The sequence below is a fragment of the Rhagoletis pomonella genome, unplaced genomic scaffold (genome assembly GCF_013731165.1).
Source record: "Rhagoletis pomonella isolate Grant_MI unplaced genomic scaffold, Rhpom_1.0 Rhpom_scaffold_00004, whole genome shotgun sequence".
NCBI classification, from domain to species: Eukaryota; Metazoa; Arthropoda; class Insecta; order Diptera; family Tephritidae; genus Rhagoletis; species Rhagoletis pomonella.
Genome location: NW_023458558.1, coordinates 7,700,566 through 7,723,480, shown reverse-complemented (window position 1 = coordinate 7,723,480; position 22,915 = coordinate 7,700,566). Strand labels below are relative to the sequence as shown.

At 36.8% G+C, this 22,915-nt stretch overlaps 1 protein-coding gene and 1 long non-coding RNA gene across 6 annotated transcripts in view; both read left to right on the top strand.

Moving 5' to 3' along the window:
* Positions 1-22,915, top strand: part of LOC118736905 (endochitinase-like) — a 203,868-nt gene that overhangs the window by 20,895 nt on the left and 160,058 nt on the right. The gene's annotated exons all lie outside the window — the stretch shown is intronic.
* The window catches only part of LOC118736908, a 41,084-nt gene continuing 23,280 nt past the window's right edge, over positions 5,112-22,915 (top strand). The window contains exons 1-2 of the long non-coding RNA XR_004992776.1: positions 5,112-5,167; positions 16,203-16,251. This is a non-coding gene — a long non-coding RNA (uncharacterized LOC118736908). The remainder of the gene's footprint in view (positions 5,168-16,202; positions 16,252-22,915) is intronic.

Genomic DNA, 22,915 nt, shown 5'->3' with positions numbered 1-22,915 from the left:
TATTTTTGGATTTTTATTTTTTCCGTTATCCCATAAGTCATTCTGCTAATGGACAAATGGGCTCACATCATCACAGTATTGTCACGCAGCTGTTTAAAAGACGAGGTGAAATCATCTCGGCACTTCCTTCTCAACTGCCCGGCATTCGCTAGATATCAGCTGCCTGATATCTATCTTTGCTCTTAGCGCCTCTCTAGTTCAACACAGATAACCTGTAGTCACCGTTCAGAGAATTTGTGTAATGTGGTAACACAATGGACAATTTCATTAATGTTTTAGTGAGTCCCCACGTGGGGTCTGCCATAATAATTGAACCTAATCTTGGGTAAGAAATAAGGTGATTAAAATGTCACACCCCAACTTTGTATCTATCAACACAGGGTTAACCAAACTTTCAAAAGAATTTTTTTTCTTTCAAAAATATTGGTATTAAAATGTCGCTCCGAAAATAATTTATTACGACTTTAAGAAACATATACGTACAGACATACATAGCCCCGCAAAAAATTTTGCGACCAAGCCCTAAAAAGAGTATTCCGAGATTACTCTCAATCGGGTACAATTGGGCCCTAATTAGTCGCAATTAGTCTCTAACGGGTATTATTGGGTATCAATTAGTCCGCGATTCATCTCTAACGGGTACTATCAGCGGTTTAATGATATGTAGGCACTTGGTCAATGAAGTTTAATGTGCGGCGTTGGCACCTATAGAGAGTATTCGCTTAAAAAAGCTGAGAACTCCGGTCCGAATCGCAGCTGGCGGAAATTTCTTTTTTATGTAAATTATCGCTTTTTATACCCGTTCGAGTAAAAAGGGGAACAATTACGTAGATCAAAAGTGGCATTAGTCGCAGGTTCCTTTGCTATTGCTCACGGAGTCATCCCGGATAAGTCGCATGTATGTATATGTATGTATACACGTACATATGTATCCGCTGCCTATATGTATAAAAAACACAAATTTGTAATTCAATTCTTGCACATTTTTTGGTCTGCTAATATTTCCGTAAATTTTAACCTGCCTGCATTGTTCTCGTTCTTCCGCTTATTTCTTTAGTGCCTCAACATACTATTCTTTTTTCTTAGTTTTGTTGCTATGCTCACTTCGCCAAAGCTTGGTTGTGGGCGTTGTTTACATTTCAGTCTCGTTTTTCGTCTGCGCCAATTTTTTTCCGACTCATTTTCATTTTCAATGTTGCGCTGCAAGCGATTTGCTTATGTTGCCCATCTTGTTTCTATTGTTGTTGCTGTTGATTTTGTAGACTACCAGCCACAGCTGCAACAATTGCTAACTAGCACTCGTGTTTTGTTTTTTTTTTTTGCGTTGTCTTCCACTTCAGTTTCATTGTTTTATGCAAATTTTGTGTATTTTTTCCCAGCTGATTACCACTTGACGGCCATGTCTGGGCACTCACTCACTCATACCTTTTTGTGTATGCATGTATGTGTATTTGTATACATTTTTAATTGCGGCAGCTGCAGGCGCACAGCACAATTCGTGTTTTTCTACGTGTAATTATTTTTTCTTTTTCGTTAATTTGTACACATTCAACCGGAAAAATGTTGCAATTTTAATAAATTGAATTGAAATTTTTTTCACATTTGATATTTGCTCTTGCGCGCTAATATTTACAGATGGCTGTTTTTTCGAAAGGCGGAACATACGAGTCGAACGCAAAACGTAATTTCTGTATTTGTGTAGGTGCATGTGTATGTGTATTTGGTATTGCAATGTGCCTCTTTGTTTTAAATTTGAATAGATAGCTTTGCGCTGTGTCAGGCTGCTGATCGGTAGCGATATGCAAAAAAAACATTATACATACATACATATGTACATAGATGAATTGACGGAGACCTTATTCCAAATTTTGGCTTACTTTCCTCCCCTTCCTTCACATTGGAAACCAACAGCTATCGTTAAGGCAATACTGATATTTGGGTATTGATATGGCGGACAGCAACAAGAAAGAAGGCATATTTTAAAGAACTGGAGAGTGTTTACCGGCTCTCAGTGTTCAATACTCTCAGTGATCAATATAACGGGACACAGATAGCGGCGCTCAACGCAACTTTGCACATGCCCCCGGCGAACCTGGTAGCCAGGAACATAGCGTTTACAACTGCTTGGCTTCAGAGCGTTCGGCCACAGTAGTATACATACGCCATTTTTAACCGGGCTACGTGATTCCGCGTCTGAGTTTCGAAAAGTCCCTAGCAGCAATAATAGTGGTTGATAGTTGGCGTAAGCGTGTGAAGTTGAAGGGGAACATAACGCACATCTATACAGATGGTTCTAAAATGGAGAAAAAGATATGCGGGAAAAATCATTACCGTCTCAGGCTATAAGGAGGCTATCAGAAGGCTAGCTGCTGCTAAAAACATCCATCTATATTCGGTCCCAGATTACAAGGCAATAAGAGAGATGACGAGATAGCCAAGAATTAATTAATTAATTAATCACTAGTCACGGATACATTTACTAATTCCATCACGGAAAAACAAATGATTGCAAGATTTGCTCATGTACCACCCGGTGTATAGGCTTTGAATATGAACTCAGGGCTGCGGACTTGCAAAGATTATGTGTAGTTCACTTGATAGGAAACTCAATTATTCCTTACTATCAACAAGAAGAAAAGAGACGTAGGATTGTAAACAGGGCATTGCTTGCTAGCAGTGCATGCGTTTAAGTTACAAAGAGCGCTTCCTCCTTTCAGATGTGAGCTGGGTTCAATCTGATAAACAAGTTTTTGATGTGAAATTTCTTTAGCGGCGGTTGGGAATAAATCGATAATTTTAACGATTTTGTTATCGATTTTGTAATCAATATTTTAAACGATTTTGCTATTGATATTTTGTATCGATATTGTTATTGGTTTTGTTATTGGTTTTGTTATCGATTTTGTTATTGATTTTGTAATCGATTATGTATAGTTTTTGTTATCGATTTTGTTATTGATTGTTTATCGATTTTGTTTTCGCTATTTGTTATCGATATTATAATCGATTTGGTTATCGATATTTTTATCGATTTTCTAATAGATTTTGCTACCACTATTAATATCGACTTTGCTATCGAAATTTTTATCGAATTTTTTATCTATTTTTTTTATCGATATTTTTATCGGTTTTGTTATCGATATTTTGTTGGATGTTACTATCAATTTCCTTATCGAGTGAGTATAAAGATAATAATAAAGAATTAAGATAAAGGCAAACAGAAGAACATACATGTAATCAGAATTAACAGGGGTAGAGCTAGGGATCTAGATAGAAAGAGACAAAAATTATAACCTTAAGTAAAAGCAGATGAATGTATATGTATATGTAGATATGTATGTACATATGTGTATTGGTCATGAGACAAAATATATATGTAACGTAAGTTTCACTTCTCCAGTGTGGCCCAGGCTCACTTACTTTTCTTTTTAGCTTTTATGTTATATGTACCTTATTATTTGCTCATTAAAAAGAGTCATAAATAATTAAAATTCTGGGATTTTCAAACTGGTCAGAACACATTTTATTGCAAACCCGAGATTTGAATTGCTGTTAAATCATTAAATTAAAATCATCTCAACCAATGGAATTCCAAATCCCTCTTCACTGCATTTTAAAACGATTTTCTCTCCCTTTATATCGCCGACCGTCCTATTAAAACAGTGTGAAGAAAAGAACAAAAACAAATCCTTTTGCCCTCCATAAGCATCCAAGATTTGTTCAGAACATCAAACTTTTAGACAAAGTTCTTCATGCGACAACAACAATTGTTGGAGAGTGTCAGCATATGTTGCACTTCGCATGTTGCAAGTTAGAAAAAGTCACTGTTATCCTCATTGTCGCCGCATAATGTTTGGCCCATTTTCCATTTTCCATTTTCGCGTGAGCGCCGGCGCTTCAGGTTGTGCAGGCCATCTACGGCCATCTACACTAGTTTCCGCAATTTGCTCTCGGAGTGTGTGTGTGTGTGTATTTGTGTGCGCTTGTAACTGTGCGCATTCACTTTTCTCACTCATACTTTTGACTTGGATACGTGCTGCTGGTGGCACGCTAGTCACCGCCGCGTGGCACATTTCTTCCTTATGTCATTTGTGAGAGCGTCTTCGGCACATCTGCTGCCACTGCTGTTACCGTCATCACACACAACTAAATGGATTCAATCTATTTCTCCCCTTCAAAATTTCTTGCCTTTTTGCAGCAATGCCTTCCCGCTTCGTTCTCCTTGCCCTTCCCATCTTCGCCTTCTTCTTCTTACTTGCAACTTGCACAATTCTAAGCCGTTGCGCTGATTTTCCAATGCATCTTTTGCCCCACTTACGTCAGCTTCATTGTCGGCCACATCAGCCGGTGCAGCAACGTCTTCAACGACATTATGCATGTTACTACATGTTTGCATGTATTTTTTGTAAATGCATTTGGTTCTGTGTATTTGTGTGCGCACCAACTTTTTCCAAGCGCGTGTTAAACGTATGACACTGATTGTCGTTGTTGCGTCACGTGTCTGCAGCACATGCAACATTATTTCTGTTTTTTTTTTTACTTTTTTTCTGGCGGTGTCGTCGCTCCATTGTCGACAACTTCACTTCTGTTGCACGGAAATTCTCACTGCAGTTGAATGGCGCTTGATGGCCGAGGCTGGCGGCGATTGAATGAAATGGAGCGTATACTGCGCGCTCAAGTGCTGCAAGATGCGCGCGGGTAGCTAGCTAGCTTTGTTTGTGTGCAGCGAACGTTAAGTTGCCATTGTTACTGCGTTCGCGCTCGTTTCGCGTTGTTGCTGCTCGGTTACTGTTTCATTTTCGATTTCATTCGAACGGAAGTGAATGTCACTTTTAATTATTTCCTCTTCTCGCGTCTCACTGCTGCTGGTTCGGGGCCTTGCCGTTCCTGCTAGTTCCAGTTGGATTTTCGATTGCTTAATATGGATGTACGTGCGCGCGTGATTACATGAACTTGCAAGTTCGCTTATTTCTGTATGTATGTACATATATGGGTGGGCGGGAAGCTTGCCGTGCTGTTTGCATGCCTTAGCCAGTTAACAAATTAATTGATTGTGCAAAGTGTGTGTTGTGGTGGCAGCAAATTAATTTTGAAATTTCTATTCTTATTTGCAGATTTCTACAAAGTCAAGCTGTGGTGCCGAGACAACGTCGTTTAGTTATTTAAGGTAAGTGGATGAATGAGTTCGTTACTTAATCATTATTTAGATAAAGAAAACAACTTAACTGTATATTACGGGATTTTATTGAATGCTAGAGAAAACAAAAAGCAAAGGCCATTGGGATGAAAGCGGAGTTCAATAGGACCACAAACTTCGAAAGACCTAAAAGCACCAATGGCAGTCTCACTGCGCGCTAATGGTATTACTGACTGGACTTTAGGGATAAATGGTTAACATTTCGATCCATTTCGCTTCTTCACTACAACCTGCCTTGGCTGTACCACCTATTAAATGGACTTCGAATTGGAAGCTATAGTTGATGGCACAAAAGTTCTGACCGCAAATAATAGATATTTTGGGAAGTAATGCTTGACAGCCTTCTTCTATTTGTCTGCGCCCAAAAACGTAAACACCAATATGGTGAAGGCCAGCGAATAAATTCTCTTCTAGTCTCTTTCCGTGAGAAATGGGAACAAAGCATAGAAATCTTCCCCCTCAATATGCTACCGACTAGCTTGCTATCAACTATGCGGAGACAAAATAGGCACCAGACAATAGGAGGACGCCGTGTAAGAGACTTAAGTCCAGTACGCAGTTCTCAAGAAAACTATCAAGAAAAAATTGCCATTATTTCGTGTGTGTGTCCAAGTAATTTCGAAATCTCATACTTCACTGCTTGTTGCCTCTTGTTTGAAGCTCTTGCCCGCTCTTGTTTGAAGCTCAGTCCCGTTCTCGGAGAGTAGAAAGGCCTCTCCGTAAGAACATACTTCTACGAGATTCGACCTTGCATAAAACAAGCTCTGGAACCGAACGCCTTTGTGAGCTCTCGTCCCATAAATGCAGTTGTGTGATGTCAGTCACATAGGCAAGCAGCTTTGCCTAGTTAAAACCGAATGACACCGATACAATTTCTTCAGGTTGTTATAAAAATCTAGAGTCCTTTTCTTTATCTTTGATTCTAAAAAGCTTTGTTCTTTTTGGGCTAGACCCAAAAACTTCTCCAATTGCCTCTGCCCTTATTTTTTCACCACCCGACGCCAACCCGAGCAGTTCGCCCAAAGACGTTTGTTTCTGCAAGATTAATTTTACTGAAGTGAAAGCGAAGGGTGTAGTAAATATTCCGTGTAGGATTTATTGAGAGTGTTGAGGTCCGCTCTGCCTAAAATACTTAAATTCATTGGCACTGAATGCATTTTTGAACAATTTGTCTACCCAGTCACTTATTGTCCTCTTTACGTGTGCTTTTGTGAGCCCACAGTAGAGTTGCAGACCATGAAATACTGTGGTAGCTCCTCGTTTCGCAATGCAGTCTGCCACCTCGTTACAATGGGTGTCCTTCATGCCCCGCCAGCTCGTTTATCGCCGACTTCGGAGGCTTTTTTGTTTTTAATACGCATTATTGCTGGTATTGCCTCTTCTGGGTTGAGGGTAGTGACGTGAGCTGAACCCATTTGAAAATACGTCCACACCTTTCCAAGACATTCTCTCATTATAAGGCCACTTAGTCTAGACCCTAATTTTTTTTTGTAAAATCGTCATGCCCGCAGTAGATTTCAAATCTATGCGATAGAGTACTATACCGCGTTGCAATCTATTTTAACAGAACAAAACAAACCAATTTATTCTCCATTCGATTTTTTTTTTACTATGAAACACCAGCGTGACCCTTTCAAATCAATTTGTCTCAAATGAAATGGCTGTACTTCCTTATTTCCCTTCCACGTAGAGCAGAGCAAAGGTTTATGCAGCCGCACAACAGCGCAGACGGAGTTATTGCATTGGACTTCATTTCTGTTTACAAAATCAATTCCCCAACAATCTAAGTATCTAAGTAAATATGTACTACCTCAGAATCTATCAAAGTAAATTGCACATCGCCATGCGGCATCTTTCGTTTCTACAGCCATAGCGTCAACAACAAAAACACATCACCATTTAAGTTGACTGCAATTTCACTTTTTCTATCAACTTTCTTGAAGCTGTTCGAGGGTTGCACCTGAATGCACTCTGCAACAAAAATAACAACATTAAGAAAACAGCTGCACTGCTGCTGAGTGATTGATTTTCGTCATCGGCAACTACTGTTAGTATTGTTGCTTTTGCTGATGTTGCTGTTGTTGCTTGAACAACTGTCACTGCGACAGCGCACACCGTCGCTATCAACCGTTTACCGCATTGCACCACTGAGACACATTTGCATCGCACATTTAACCTCAAAGTTCGCTCGATTTACGACTGACTGACTCTCACTGACAATTGTACTAACTAACTGTCGAGTTGACAGCCTGGTGACGACTTGGTAAGTGATGGCTTTAGTCACACTCGTTGCGCTGGCAGCTTACGGCGATGATTTGCGAGCGATGGCATTAGCAACCTGCAGCCTGCAATGTGCCACGGGGCTAATGCTTTGACACTAAAAGCGTCACACACACACACGTACACACACCGACTGCCATTTGCACTCCACGCTTAGAGTGTATATGCCATGCAAAGGTAAAACAAATCAAATGCGCAGCAGTGCATCTTAAGCGGGCAACGGTTGCGGACACCACAGCCGACAGGTCATCAATCAGTTCCAGTTGGCTCTATCGGTAGCAGCTGGTTGCGCATTCTAAGGGACAGTTAAAATGCTGGCTGTTTTGCTGGTCAATCAGTCGAAAGTGCGCGGGAATGTGTTTTGTTAGCGCGTCGCATGGGAAATTGGAGCTTTGTTGCGATGAAGTGGCGACGCGTGCAGCTGCCGGTTTTCACGCCCGCCGCTGGTGGTGTGTCGCATTAGATGTCAACAAATAGCCCGGCAATAACAAAATATACGAAAAAGCTCTGAACTGTTGAAGCAAGAAAAGACTTGTACTTACTTGAAAGTAGGTGAAGACGGTATTAGCTGATTTCGTGCTCAAACGACAAGCCGTTAAGTTTACAATGGGCGCAGTGGGCGAGTTACTTACATATTTACACATGCTGCTTTATAGACGAAAAAAAACAACAACAACAATTGAAGTAACGTAAACGCTCTGATCTTTGTGTTCTGTGGTGTCGAGAAATTGGTCAAGAGGCCAACGAGTAATTGGTATTAAATTTAAGTCCAGTTAAGCTACCACAGCGGCGAAGCATAACAAATGAGAAGCAGAGTTCATGCCAGTAATACCACCAAGGGCGTCACTAATTGGTGGGCAAGTTGCACTGCGCGAATGAGTAAGAAACACTAAGACAAGTTTAAATTTATGGACATAATTGATGCCGAAATAATTTTTATTACAGTTGAATATTTTCTGCGTTGTGGGAAATCAAAGAAATTTCAACTGCAGAAAATACGAGATTTGAGAAACTCCTGCATACAGGACGCTATGAGCAAGCCTTAGAACTACAGTTGGTATGCAGGCCAGTCGAGAGAAAACTCGGGCGCCGGACTGAAAAATCACAGGCATGTGATCAATATCAGAGTTTTCCATGTAGGGTGCCTTTAACGTATAAAAGCCTATAACAAAGGAGTAGGTTCCCGCGAAAATATCGAAAAATATTTGGTTCTATAATTAATAAAATATTTTTTTTTTTTTTATTAAAAAAATCAGCTAAAAAACTTAACAAGTCTGTCATTACTTTGTGATCAATTGGCACTTTTTATGTATACTTTCTGATATTCCCCGGGTGCATCAAGGTCACAGTCAGAAACTGGGTGAATACATGTTTCTCTGGCAATGACTAAAAAGGTTTCGAGAACGTGGACAAAACTTGTTGCCCTCAGACCTAGCAAGCGAAGCTTTTCCGAGCGGCGCGAAGCTTTAAAATTGGTTCAATCGAAGGGATTAGAATCATAAGGGTCTAAGTGATATTTTTTGAAAATATAAGTTATACCCATATTTGTATAGTTAAATATAGTGTTTATTTGGTGACAAAGAGATCCAAGTCATTTCGGACATTGTAGTGCCATCTATTGGCCGGGCAATAATCATTTCAAATGAATTTACCCAAAATTTACAGTTATACAATTATAAAGTAATCAACTTTAACTTTAATTATCTCAAAACAATGTCAGACCTACTTAGATGCTTTTGATTCTAACCCCTTCAATTATAGTCGAGTGTTCATAAAGGAAGATTTTCAGAAACACTTTTACAAGCTTTTATTATATTTCACAAGTGTTTGAACAAATCTTGCAATCAATTTTTACCCAACTTGTTAGAGACTTGAAACTTTTAACTTAGCTTACGAATTAAACCGCTAGGTGACGCGGGTGTCGAGATATTTGAGAAAACCGTATTTATGGACCGATTGTGAGATGTGTATTACCTTTATGAAAAGGAATAACTCCCGATAGATGGCGCAGGAGTCGAGTTATTTGATACTCTTTTTTTTTATATTTAGAACGTACATATACATATTACTAAAATGAAAAATAATAATTCCTTTAAAAAGTTAGCCGTTAGGTGGTGCAGAGCAAATTTTTTGTTACCCACTAATAAAAGCTTGTCTTGAAAAAAATGTGTTTAAATTACTTGTTTTCTATTTTGTTTTTTTTTTTTTGTATGCTTGACACTGTAAATGAAAATTAATTTTTGATAAATCTTTTCACTCTCTTTCCACAAATATTTCAGATACTTTTCGTTGAAGTGAAGTTTTGTGATACCTTAGCGGCTGAGTCATTGCGAACATCTGGACTCCACCCTCGTCCAGTGTGAAACTAATGGTGATTTTGTTTCTATCAAAAAATGTCGTTTTTGATTGGCCCTTCCTCTTTTCGTATTCGGTTCTAAAACAGATGCAAACTATGGGAAAATTTTGTGTTTGTTTCTTAAAATGTCACAATCTTTCATGGTAAAAAAGACACTCTCTTTGCCCTTTAAAGCTTTGTCAGGGCAGATGGTTGCCCTGAAAATCAGACGGTTGCTTAAAACGACAATATTATGAAATGCGTGAACTACACAAGGAATAGAAAGCAAAAACATGCCCTTTAACAGGGTTGAGTGTAGCATCAAATACATTTGCAACGGGAAAGGCAACATTTTTTGGAAGAATCGAAATCATCATAACGGTTTCATTTCACTTCGCATATGGGGCTCCGCTCCGAACAGCATCGCTTCCTGTTTATGCGAAAATTTAATACCGCCATTAAAAGAAAATATATTTGTTATAATTTAAATACATATAAACATGTATGTACAGTTAGTTGTATGTATTTGCCGAAGGCTGTTGGCATTTTTTCCGTAGCATAATTTTAACCTAGCGCAGATCTTCTAATGAAGAAAAAGTTATATCGGATTGAGACTGAATTTAAAATTCGATTATTCTTCTTCTTGATTGGCGCTGTTACCATTCTGCGATTCTGGCCGAACCCAACAACAAAGCACGCCAGTCGTTAAAATTTAATTATTCAGTGGAAAAGGATTTCCCAATAAATTTAAAAAATTTCATAAACTTTGCTGCTAGAAAATTCATTACAGTTACGGGCATGTACATATGTATGTACTTGCCTGCAGCAGGAAACTGGTTTTAACAAAAAATAACCGCTTTTAAGTAAGCGGTTTGGAATTCATAAAAAATTAGTTTGCAGGTTTATTACTGCAAAAATGAATATTTATGTTAGCAGGTATGTGTGAGTATGTTGTTTTATGCTTTTCTACAGCTGAAAACATTACCTTTAGACAAAATATAAAATCGAAATTATTTTTTTAGTAAGAAATTCACTTACATTCGTTAAGTTTTAATATAATTTTTCGAAAGTCTAACCACGAATTAAGCTGCTTTTTCGCGAGTAAACTTTCTGGTAAATTTTTTGACGTTCAACCAACTCTTAAACCTTGAAATGAGTTTGCGTATTAAATTGCTTATAATTTGACATATTGATAATTTGTTTAATTTTGTAGTTCGGAAAGCAATTGAATAATTATTCCTATTCGACTTCTGTCGACTCATGTAAATGCTTTGGCTAGGCAACTTCGCAGTTGATTTCTGAAAAGGGAAACATTACGGAACAAAATCGTTCTTGACTAATAACTTGAAATTATTTTTTGGAAAGTAACCAAAAAAATAATGTAATTAAACAAGATCGGGAACAACTAGGTACGAACATTCAATTGCGTGCAATTAAGTTGAAAGATGAAATGCTCGGAAATACAGAAAATGCGAAGAAAGCTATCGTACATTTTTTGTGACATCACTGCAGAGGTTAGCACCAAAACAGAGCAACAATTATTGTAGGTAGCAAAGCTGAAGCATGCAAGAATGGACTTAATTACAGTAGTACCCGCTTAATTGACCTCCGCTTATTTGAATCAGCTGATCGATCAAATATGGAAATATGAGAAAGAATGATCAATTCAAAATAAATGCGGTATTTTACTAAAAAGTTCAGTGCGTCTACGTGGTGCTGCATATAATATAACAAAAAAATAAAAAATAAAAGTGTGTGCCTCGGCCTATTACCGTTTCGATTCTGGTAATGCATTTTAAGATGCATCTCAGCTTTTTTTGCAATGACAGTTAGGCTACTCTGGCCCTCAATGCATCATATGAATTTCCTTTGAATTTGTTTGGTTGTTCAATAAGGCGGGATTTTTGTAATTGAACGAATGTTCAAGCGAACGAGTATCGGTTAATTTAATCCCTTGATAATTATACCAAAAATTGAGCAGTTTTGTAAGTTCAATTGACTGGGCACCATTGTAAATTTATATAAAATTTTTCCAACCCGGCACGTGCCACTTTGCAGCTGACATGTGTTGGTGGTGTGGCGTGGCTACCAAGCGAGAGCGCATTCACTGTCGAGCGCTTGAAGTGCTATATAATTTGCTATTGCGCCAATTTTAACTGACAACTGCTTGTAGAGCAATAAACTGAATGGAAGTCCGAAGTCTGGGGCAGCGGCGACAACCAATTGTAAAACGATGAGAGACAGCTTAAAATTGTATAAGCATTGCAATGAAATTTTCATTGAAGCAAAGAGTAAATTGTGTATTTTTCCAAAAAATGAATGGCAAACAATAAAAGTGGACAATTGGACAATCGACCGTTTATTGCTGTTGATTCAAAAACCTCAAAGCAAAGCAATTTGTATGTGTTGCGCTTACTTTTTATTGCCATGCAAGTGAAAAGCTTAGCACTGCCAATTATCTTTGATTTTTCTTCACTATTTATTATTTCTATAAATTTCGGTTCACATGCATACATATGCCCATACTACACAAATATTTAGTGTACATGCATTTTTTTCTAAAGCTTGCATACTTACATGCAAACATACATTCCCCGCATGTATAAATCTTTCGCATTGTATGCCTCTGCATGGCAAAATCAATTGAGTGAAAGTAAGTTGGCTATTTTTTTTTCTTTTTAAATGAACTGTCCTCATCATTGACGTTGTCGTCGTCATTCATTGCCCAGATTATTTATTGTTATCATTAAATTGGCCACATGAAAATATGCACTCATATTATGTATTAGGGATGTTGCGAATGTGGAATTTTAGACATCTTTAAATAAATGCAGTCGTTGACCATTTCTGCGGGAAATACCTTCTGAAGGAGCTTATTACTTGATTATAAATTGCAAAGAAGGGAGACATAGGCAAGGATCGAATGTATATCCCTACGAATAAAATATAGCTCGGCAAGTAAAAAAAAAAAATTATTGTTTTTTAAAATTTTTGATACAAATAATTTCCCCAAAGAGCACCACTTGAAATGATTGAAACGAATATACATATGTAACATCAAAGGAAAATCCCGAAAATTTCGGTCAAAATTACAGCGCACACTTTCTTCTTTTATGTCTGGTATGAAGTTTTTTTTTAAAGATCATAATAAAGAAAGAAACAAAAGCTCCGCATTGATTATTGCGAATGCGAAAGCTCCGCGTTTGCAAATGCGAATGCGAATATTCGCAGCAACCCTGATACATACATACATACATATGTACATACATATTTAAGTTTCATAGCAATCAATTGAAGGCCTTTACACTTATGTATGTGCATTTAAAGTTGATTTCTCTCGCTGCTGCACGCACCAAACTCCCAACAGCAACTACGCCCTGTGCCGCTGCGGCCGCTGCCATTGCCACCCCTTCCGTTGATGGCCATCAAATTGCAATAAATCAACGCAGTTCAACTGCGGCTCGAGTCGAGTCGACGATCTCCTCGAATGCGCTGGAGTGTCACTCAAGTGTCAATTTATTTGTGATTGTGGTCCCTACTGATGCTGTTGTTGTTGTTGTTGTTGTTGTGAAAGTGAACGTAGTGTGCTGGGCTGTTGCGGGTATTCCCCTGGAGTTTTATAGCATTAATGTTATTATTTTTGCTATGTGACTTATCGCTTAATCTTTAATCATGTATGGCATATACATAAATGTGAAGCCTTCTCGAGCTATGAAAATGCGCTCAAGGATAATTTAAGCGCAACAAATAAACGACCACATACCTTTGTATATATATTTTTGAACAACGCTATCAAATTTCCATCCCGTGGGGAGCTCTAACATACAGATGTAGGCATGTCTGTAAATAAATGTTTGCTTAATAAACCAAGCAAAATACAATAAACAGCAAAAAAGCCAATAAATTTAAGTCTTAAACGCGATAAATTTATTTATAGAATCAATTGGGAATTATACTCAGAATGTATCTCCTTTGCGGTGGAATTTAGGAAAACCTTGAGGAAAAAGGGCTAGAAACAAGGAACTGAAGAATTCTGCAAAAAATTTGTTCTTCACTGATGTGTTTACAATCGGCATTCGAGTTGTTTGTTTAGTTGAAGTAGCGAGTGCAGCGAGAAGCAGCAGAATGGGTTCCCAGGTGCCCTCTGTAAATGGCAGTTAGTCGAGATATATCCCTCAAGAACCTCCTCTGCCACTGAGACATACATACAGAGCTGACCCGTTAGGACAACTCAGGTCAGTGCAACGACATGCCTATCAGCTAGAGTTACAAGTCTCTTTTTGTTTTATTATGCTGGCGGTGATGCTTATAGAGCCAAGTGCCTGGCTATACGAGAAAACAACAATGCTGGACCCTGCTAGCTTCGAGGCTAAACTTATTTCGATTTGGTGGTCAACGCAAAAAATTCCCCCACCCCTACACCACAATCCATTTTTGCGCTGTCCGTAAAAATTCCACTCCTTTTCTTTAAAGAAAACATTGTGCCGAAGTTTTTCGTTAAGAGAAGCACAGGGCAGATGCAGTCAGATTTTTCACGAATTATTGGGTACAAATGCTTCAGACTTGAAAGTATTCAATGCATTCCTTATCCACTGGTGGTACTCGTAGCAGAGCAAGATGAAGGTCTCTACGTAGGCCAGAGCATAGGAGAGCGTCTTAGCTACACTCGGTATTTCTTATAACCGTCAGGTTGCGCCAAGTTCCGTCTAGTTGGAACTATTCAATATTCATATATCAATGATAAATTTTTAATGAAGGTTCATACAGTATAAAAAATAATTTTAAGTCCAAATCTATGTAGAACAACAAGTTGTGTATTATTTAAGTTCTTAATTGCTGGGAGTCGTAAAAACTCAATTGAATTTTGCGAGGCAAATAATGGTTTGAAAGCTTCCGAGTACATATTGGATAATTACAAAAATTAATTGCAATCAAGGCGAACTCCAATGGATCAAGGCAACAATGCCTATGCAATCAGCTACAATATAAATAACGCCAAAATCATTAAATAAGCCAAAAATAATAACAAAAAAAAAACAACAACCAAAGCAATAGTTTTTGGCATTATTTGCTTTCAAATAGCAACAATTAATCACAAACGCTCGCCATCGCGGCGCAGGTGCAACACGCTGAAACCACTTGACCACTTGAATTAAAGGCAGCAATTGAAAAAGATGTAAAAAAACAACAAAACACAACACACAAAGTGTAATCATTGAAAATCACGAACAGCACAATGGATAGTGAAAGCAACAAAAACAAGTTAGGTCGATCGACAATGAAAATCGGCCATAGCTCTCCTCTCGAAATGAGTTGCAACGGTCGCGTCCGTCGCCACAAAATATATAATAACCAAACCGATTTACTCAAAATTTTGCTATTATTTTTGCTTTCGTTACGCCTGAATGTGCATTAGCGCTATGAATGAAGCATCGATGGGTGGCGGCTGGTGGGGGGTGGTGCCCAAGTGCGCTTCGGTTGATCGGGCGGGGTCTCACTGGCAGTGGCAATGGTTAGCTGGCTGGCAGTGTATTTGATGACGCTTTGTGTGGGATTCGCTTGCTGGGTCGCCGAAGTGGGGCACAATTTTTATTGCACTAACAAACGAAAAAAAAAATAAAAGAAAATGCTTTCCTTCATTCACTACTTTTGTTTCTGAATGTAATGAGTACCCTATGATTTGTTCATAAAACACGTTTTGGTAATTGACCGCAACTTATTTTTATTTTTTTGAGTTTTTATTTTTGCTGTTAATACCCCGCCTAAAACTGCAGCACTGTAGTGCACTATAACTTTGTGAAAGGTGTGGCAAAGGCAATAACAAATGCGCTTGTTAATTGTGTGGGTAATTTTCAAATGCACTCAGCATTTGCTCGTTTGATGTTTAATTCGTGCTGTTTAAACTTTTAAAGCGAAATTTGCAGTAATGGCATTTCTCTCGAATTTAAAGCTAAAGTGTGTTAAGCCCTTTTATAGACAATTTTACAAATTTCCAGAAATGCTATTAAAATTATTTAAACATCGAAGTATAAAACGCTGTGCTGGTAACTCGATGCAATGTAGATCCCTTATACATAACCAATCCTATATATCCCTTTGTTATTCGACACGTGGAATGTGAATCCGAGGTCCGTTAGCCTCCATCACGTCAGGTTCGTGGTCAGTTGAAGGTATGCAACTGGCCGACCGATAATAAAATGATAAAGACCTAGACGTTTTTATAACGATAGCGATATCGATAAACACATATATCAGCAAATATACGGATAACATAATCAGTAATATTAATAAACAAATACATGCTAAGAATACTTATTTAATTTTCAAAAATATCTGCCTATCACAGCGACGACTTTTAAAATTTCTAAAAAATCTTTATTTTGCTTGCAGATTATCCTGTCCATATCAATGAGGCATTGTTGATTCATTACATTTAAAAGTAAGTATACACAGCTTATCTACAATTAAATCGAAAAAGATGTCACTACAACTCGAACGGATTTGAATTGCAGGAGGAGGATAATATTTAAACCCTATTAAGTACCCGGTATGCTCCTATGTATATTTTCATGTATCGGTTTTGGAAACTTAATTGTATTTGTTTCTTCAATATTTATTTTAATTTTTTCTGCAATTTTTTTTACAACAAAAACTTAAAAATATAATTTTTAAACTTTGTGCGAAACCTAGGACAATTTAATATTTCAATAAGATAATAGAAATTTTTGAGTATGCAGTTTTCTCTCCCATTAAATTTTAGTATAATAAAGTGCAAGTCTGAAGTCGTCGTAGATTTTTGGCGATTTGGCAATCTGATTAAAAAGTTGAAAATTTGTATGAATTTTATTGAATTTCCCTGAATTTATTGAATTTACGTATTTTGTTGTAGTATTAACCATATTGCATAATTAAAAATGAGCAGAAAAATTTTTAATAAATTGTTGCATATACATATTGTGAAAAATTCTCTGTGCCAATACTTTAGGTCGTGAGTGTATATGTACATATGTATGTTATACGTAAGTACTTTCTAAATTAAGAATAAATATCGCCGATGCGAAGTATGTAAATATCAACAGGCACTCGCTTTCTGCTACGCTTATCCATCAACCAAAAGTGAACAAAGAAAATTTCACCCAAAAAGCATAAAAAGGTCAATAAAAATGCGAACTTATTCAAAATAAGCAGTTCGCCTTCCAATTTGTTGTTGGTGCATTTAGCTTTACATATTAAATGCATATGCACCACCACCTTCTACCAGCTCACCACGCCCGCTTGTTTTCGTGTGTTGTTATTCTGTTATTCAATGCAGTCAAACGAATTTATAGTAATTACAATTAAGTGTAAAAAATTTCAATGACCCACCCATCGCAAACAGATACGCCATCAACAAAAAAAAAAACTACCCAAATTCGTATGGATGACACGTGGGGCGGGCACGTTTTTTGCGTGTACTTACACAAATTTATGCACATACAAACATAGGTGTATGTATGTATTTCCATGTAACAAATGAGGTCCCCAAATAAAGCTAACATTTCTCACGACTAATGACTAACGAGTATGTTGCACGCCACTCGCATTGCATACGAAATTCAGTTTTGTCTGACAGCCTACTTGCGTGGTGGACAGCGCAACAAATCGGCGCTGTTTGTCAGTGTTCACCTCGTTGGCATTTGCTGTTGATAGATAGTAAAAGTTATTGACGACAAAGTTGTCGTTCATATTTTCTTTCTTTTACATTTCTTCCATTTGTTGGAACTTTCATTTTGTGCTGACAAGTTTCAGTTGAGCATTAATTTTTCAACGCCCAGATGTCGACTTAAGTGGTAGACATTTATACATACATACATATGTACAGTGACTCAAGCAAGTGTTCACCACGTGTAATCTTTTTGTTTAAATTTTCGCAATGTTTTTTTAGTTAATAATTTTTTTTTTATATATAAATCAAAGTTTCAAAGATTACAAAAAATTTATGAAAATTCAACCAATTAGCATCAATATTTTGAGCTCTATAATCTGAATTGTATGCAGTTTTATAGCCCATACCATTTTAGTCTTTTACTTTTTTCGTGACTTCTTCTGCGGGTTTTTTACAATTTACAAAAAGTGCCCTTGATTTTTTGATATGAAAAAAAGTGCAAAAATCTGCGAGTAAAAAATTTTTAAATGCGATTTTTTAACCACTTTAAAGTTGCACCAAAATTGTATAGACTTTAAACTGCATACGCAGAAATGTTGTACTATACAGATTAAGATTTAAAAGCTCGAAATTTTGATGTAAATTAATTAAATTTTCTAAATTTTTTTACAAAGTTTGAAAATTGTATTTACATGGTATTGGCTAAAGCTTGGACAATATTTTTTATAGAAAAATAACAAAAAAAAAAATGTATCTTGAAAAATTTTGTAAATGTTTAAAAAAAAAAAAATCAACACGTGAACACTTGAGGCACTGTACATACATAAACGCTGAAATGTATTCGTATTTAAATCTATGCATTTGTAATTAAGCAGCAACTTGGAGGAGAAATTTAATTTTAAATTTGTATGCAACTGGGAGTAGAGGTTTGAAATTACCTTCAATAAAAAATCTGGAATAAGTCTTAACATTGAATTAGAAAAAGGTCGAAGAATTAACATACATATGTGCGTATGTACACTAGGCCGTACCAGAAAACAAAAATTCGCCGACACCTCTCTGTCTTTTTTGGTAATTTTACATGTTTTTTCATATCTTCGGCATTTATAATCGGATTTTAAAGGATGATATATCGGTGTTCTTGCCTAGGAAAGACAAGATTTTTGTTCGAAATTTCATTTGCCTCAAGTATCCCGTTCTGGTACTTACCCTTCAGATCTCGGTTCCTACCACCCTAAAGTACCACCCTAATATCAGTAAATTAAATCACGCCAAAAATCATTAAACTTTTGCCAAAGAAATCTTTCGATTCCAATGCAATCTCGAAATGTTTTTCTGGTCGAACGTCCTCTTTTTACATGTTTCGCCATATCTTCGGCCTTTACAGTCGGATTTTTTATAATGTAGAGATTCCCAGGCAGGTCAGACACTAATTCCGGAATTGAGACTTTTTCTGGTCAGCGCAGTTTAGATTTTGGAGAAAATATTTTTAAAAACAAACACGCTTTTTGGGGATCTTTTCCAAGTGGCACGGCTTACGTAAATCTTAATATTTTTTCGAAATATTTTGGCGGTAGTCTTACAGTAAACATAGTGAATTTTTTTTTAGTAATCCGGTGGAAAATTGCTCCATTCTCCTTCTACGTTCAATTGAAGAAAATCCTCCAGATGCAGTTTGTTTTACAATATTTATTCATGTGCCACTATTGTTTATTATTGAAAGTGGTATTATTGATGTTCGCCTGCTCCAACTGTTTGTTGTTCCGGCTGTTATGTTTGTCTGTATCGATGAATCGTCATTGCACAGTGTATGTAGTCATAAAGTGATGCACATTTCCACATACATACATACCTTTCATTCACTTATACAAAATATTTCCATACATACATACATATGTATCAGCAAGAAAGTATAAAAAAGAACCTTAGCGAATCAGTCACTACAAAATTTTGATTTTTTTTTTTACTTTTATTGTCTTTGCGTACATATATTTTATTTTTTTTTATTTAGCATGAAATCAGTGACGTGAAAAACGTTTTAATGTGGCAAGGGATATAAAGATATATACATACATATGTATGTATATATCATGTCCAGTACGGCATAGCTCAACCAATTACCTCAGAAAAAGTAATTAATTTCTGATTATTTAGCAACTAACTTCAAATTGATGAATCAGCCTCCTTGAGATAAACCAAATGCTTACATTTTTGATAATTCAATATTAGTTGAAAAATCATCTAACTTTGGACAATTAGCTATTTCAGCATTTAATACCAAGTAATTTTAAATTTATTGAAAAGACATCTGCAAAGGAAACATACTGACTTTGAAGTGCTTTAAGCCAAATGCATTTTAAACTAGTTGAAATCAAATGCAGAGTCGGATAATTGATTGCTCCCTAGGACATCGCCGTGTTAAAGTGAACAGTTCGTGCCAAGGAAGAAAGTCAGATCTTCTTTCCGTACTGGGTGGTCACATGCACAAATACCTACATATATATCGACATACATATACCAGCATATACTATCTTTGTGCGTTTTTTTTTATTCTTCGTCGCATGTACCACAACCGCCTGTTGTATGTAGTTACGCATTCGGTTTAGTTTTGATTGCTGATTGATTTGTTGCCTATATTTTTTGCGCTCAATTCAATTTACGATGCATCACTCGCATCGTTACACAAATAAATATTCGAATTTCCCAAAAAATCGTGCAATCGCTTGCTACATTCAATATTGCGTCGTTTGTAGGCTGTTTCGATATCAAATGTTCATACATATGTATGTACATACATACATACATACATATATATGTATGTATGAGCGCATATGTGCGCGCGTTGCAGCGGAAACTTTCACTGATTCTACCCGCAGGCAAATTTACATTTGTTATAACAACCGCAATAAACGTCCTACCACCACCTCCAGCCATCCACCCGCTGCCCTACTCTTTACTTACCACAACATGCTGCAGCCAGATGCAGCCGCCTCAGCCTCAGCAACATCAACAGCCATCTAAAATGGAAAATCTCTAGCTCTTTTGCCAAATGTGGTAGTGGAATTTCGGCTTTGCAATTGATTGATTTTGACGGCCGAAATATTTTGTGTTAACAAGCTCATGTTGGCATTTTGGCATTTTATACAAATGCTCTTTCGTACATAAAATGTTTGGAGGTACATATCGATGGCTGAGTGGGGAAGATCGACCTATCTCGGCAGCCAGTTCGAAAACGCCTTATCTCAGAAAAATTTTCAACAACGTCCTACTTCAGAATTTTTTTTGAAGAACGCCCTATTTCAAAATTTTATTGATAAACGGGCTTCAGGTTCAAAAACGCCCTATCTCAAAATACATTGAAAATAAGCTGAGATAGGGCGTTTTTTAATACCAAACTTCTGAGATGGAGCGTTTTTCAATCAAATTCTGAAGTAGGGCGTTTTCGAACTGGCTGCCGAGATAGGCCGATCTTCCACACAGCCATCGATATGTAGATATATACATATGCATTAAAACCGATATGAGTGCAAACCCTGATACAGAATCAGCTGGTAAACAAGCGAGTATGTACAAGAATTTGTGGATTGTGTGTGCGGTCTGATTGTGTTTAGATGATTGATTGCAAGCAAGGAATATTTCCTTGACATCGTCCATCCCTGAAAGCTTTCTTGCACGATATGTATTTTCATATGTAAATGCTACTTTTCTGATACGTTCTAGTATATGTACGGTGACCACAAATATGAAAATGCAGGACAATTATTCAAAAAATTTACCTACATACCTTTCTTTGATTTTCTTCCATAAAAAGTATGCTTGACAAAATTTTTATATGAAATGCGCAGCACCGTCAACAAAAAAAAAATTGTCAAGGCTTTGTTGAATTCTTTTTTTTTAATTTTCAAAAAATTTTAAAATCGGATTTACACGTATTTAGAATATGCTTCATTTTTAATAAGGATTAAACTTTATTTGGAAAACGTGTTTTTAGTACTTTTTTCAATTATTCGTCTAGATCTCATGAAACGACCAACAGTTCGAAAGGTACTGATGTACCCTTTGCAAAAATATATAACTTGTGCAAATTGTGCTCCATAACATCTACATTTCTCATCGGATTTTCATTTACTTAAAAATAATCAATTTTCAAAAATGATTGAAGTTGAAATTTTTTCGTTTTATTTTCCTGTTATTAAATAGTATCCTTCCCATGATTACAGTGAAACTTCTTTTTCCTACGACCCGTTTTTTTCACGATATTTAATGAACAACTATTTTAATCTCAGTCTTAATCTTAATATCAATCGTAATCTAAACTTAATCTTAGACCCAACTCAATTTTAATCATAGTCTTAATCTTAGGCTTAGCCTCGATCTTAATATTAACCTTAATCTAAACTTAATCTTAACCTCAGCTTAATCCTAATCTTCACCCTAATCTTAATATATCTATCTGAATGCCGATCCCAATGTCAACCTTGGCCTAAACCTCAATCTGAATCTAAATCGAAATCTTAATATTAATCTTAATCGTGCTCAACCACTCCCGTAATCCCAACTATTCTTCTGTAGCTTTCTCGTTTCATTGGAATTTGAAATTAGAGCCCAAAGATCGTATCGCTTTTTTTTTCTAACTTTGTTAAATTTCCACACTAATTCATGGTATGCCATGTTAGCCGTTTCGCTTCTGTGCCAACTGACGCCTATTGGAAACGCCAAGTGAAGCCAAGTCCTTCTTCGCTTGTTCTTTCCAATGCAGACGAGGCCTTCTTCTTCCTCTGCTGCCACCAGCTGTTTACCTTATCCTTTTAAAGCTGGATAGTTGGCTGTCATTGCTCCAAGGGCCACATCGTCAGATGTTATCATTGGCCATGCCTGCGCCATATACCAGCACGGGCATGATGAGTGACTCATAGAGTGTGATCTTTGTACGAGGAGAGAGAACTTTATTTCTGAGATGTCTACTCAGTCCATAATACGACTTGTGTGGCAAGGGTGATTCATTATGATATTGAATTTTTAAATTATAAATTCAATAAAACCTAACTTTTATTGTTGCCAATAAATTGTGAGTTATAATTAAAATAAAAGTCATGTTTATTAATATTCTAATCAAATTTCATTGCATAATAAAATAAATGAAACAAAGTTTGAAATGTTAATTAGCACAGCAACAGCGATTCCAGCTGCCGGCTGTGAATCAAAGTGGTAAAAGCAATTACAAAATATGTAAGTATGTACATAAATGCAAAACTACCAGCAATACACATGTAGACACAGCCGTACATTGTACAAAACAAAGGGTCGATCACAGAAACAATTTAATATTCAATTTGTTAATTGTGTATCAGATTGGCTAATGGCCTGCAAATGTGCAACAAATGTGGCAAATCAATATACATTTGCATGTACATATCTACATATGTATGTAAATAGTGTGTGTTACTTACATGTGTAA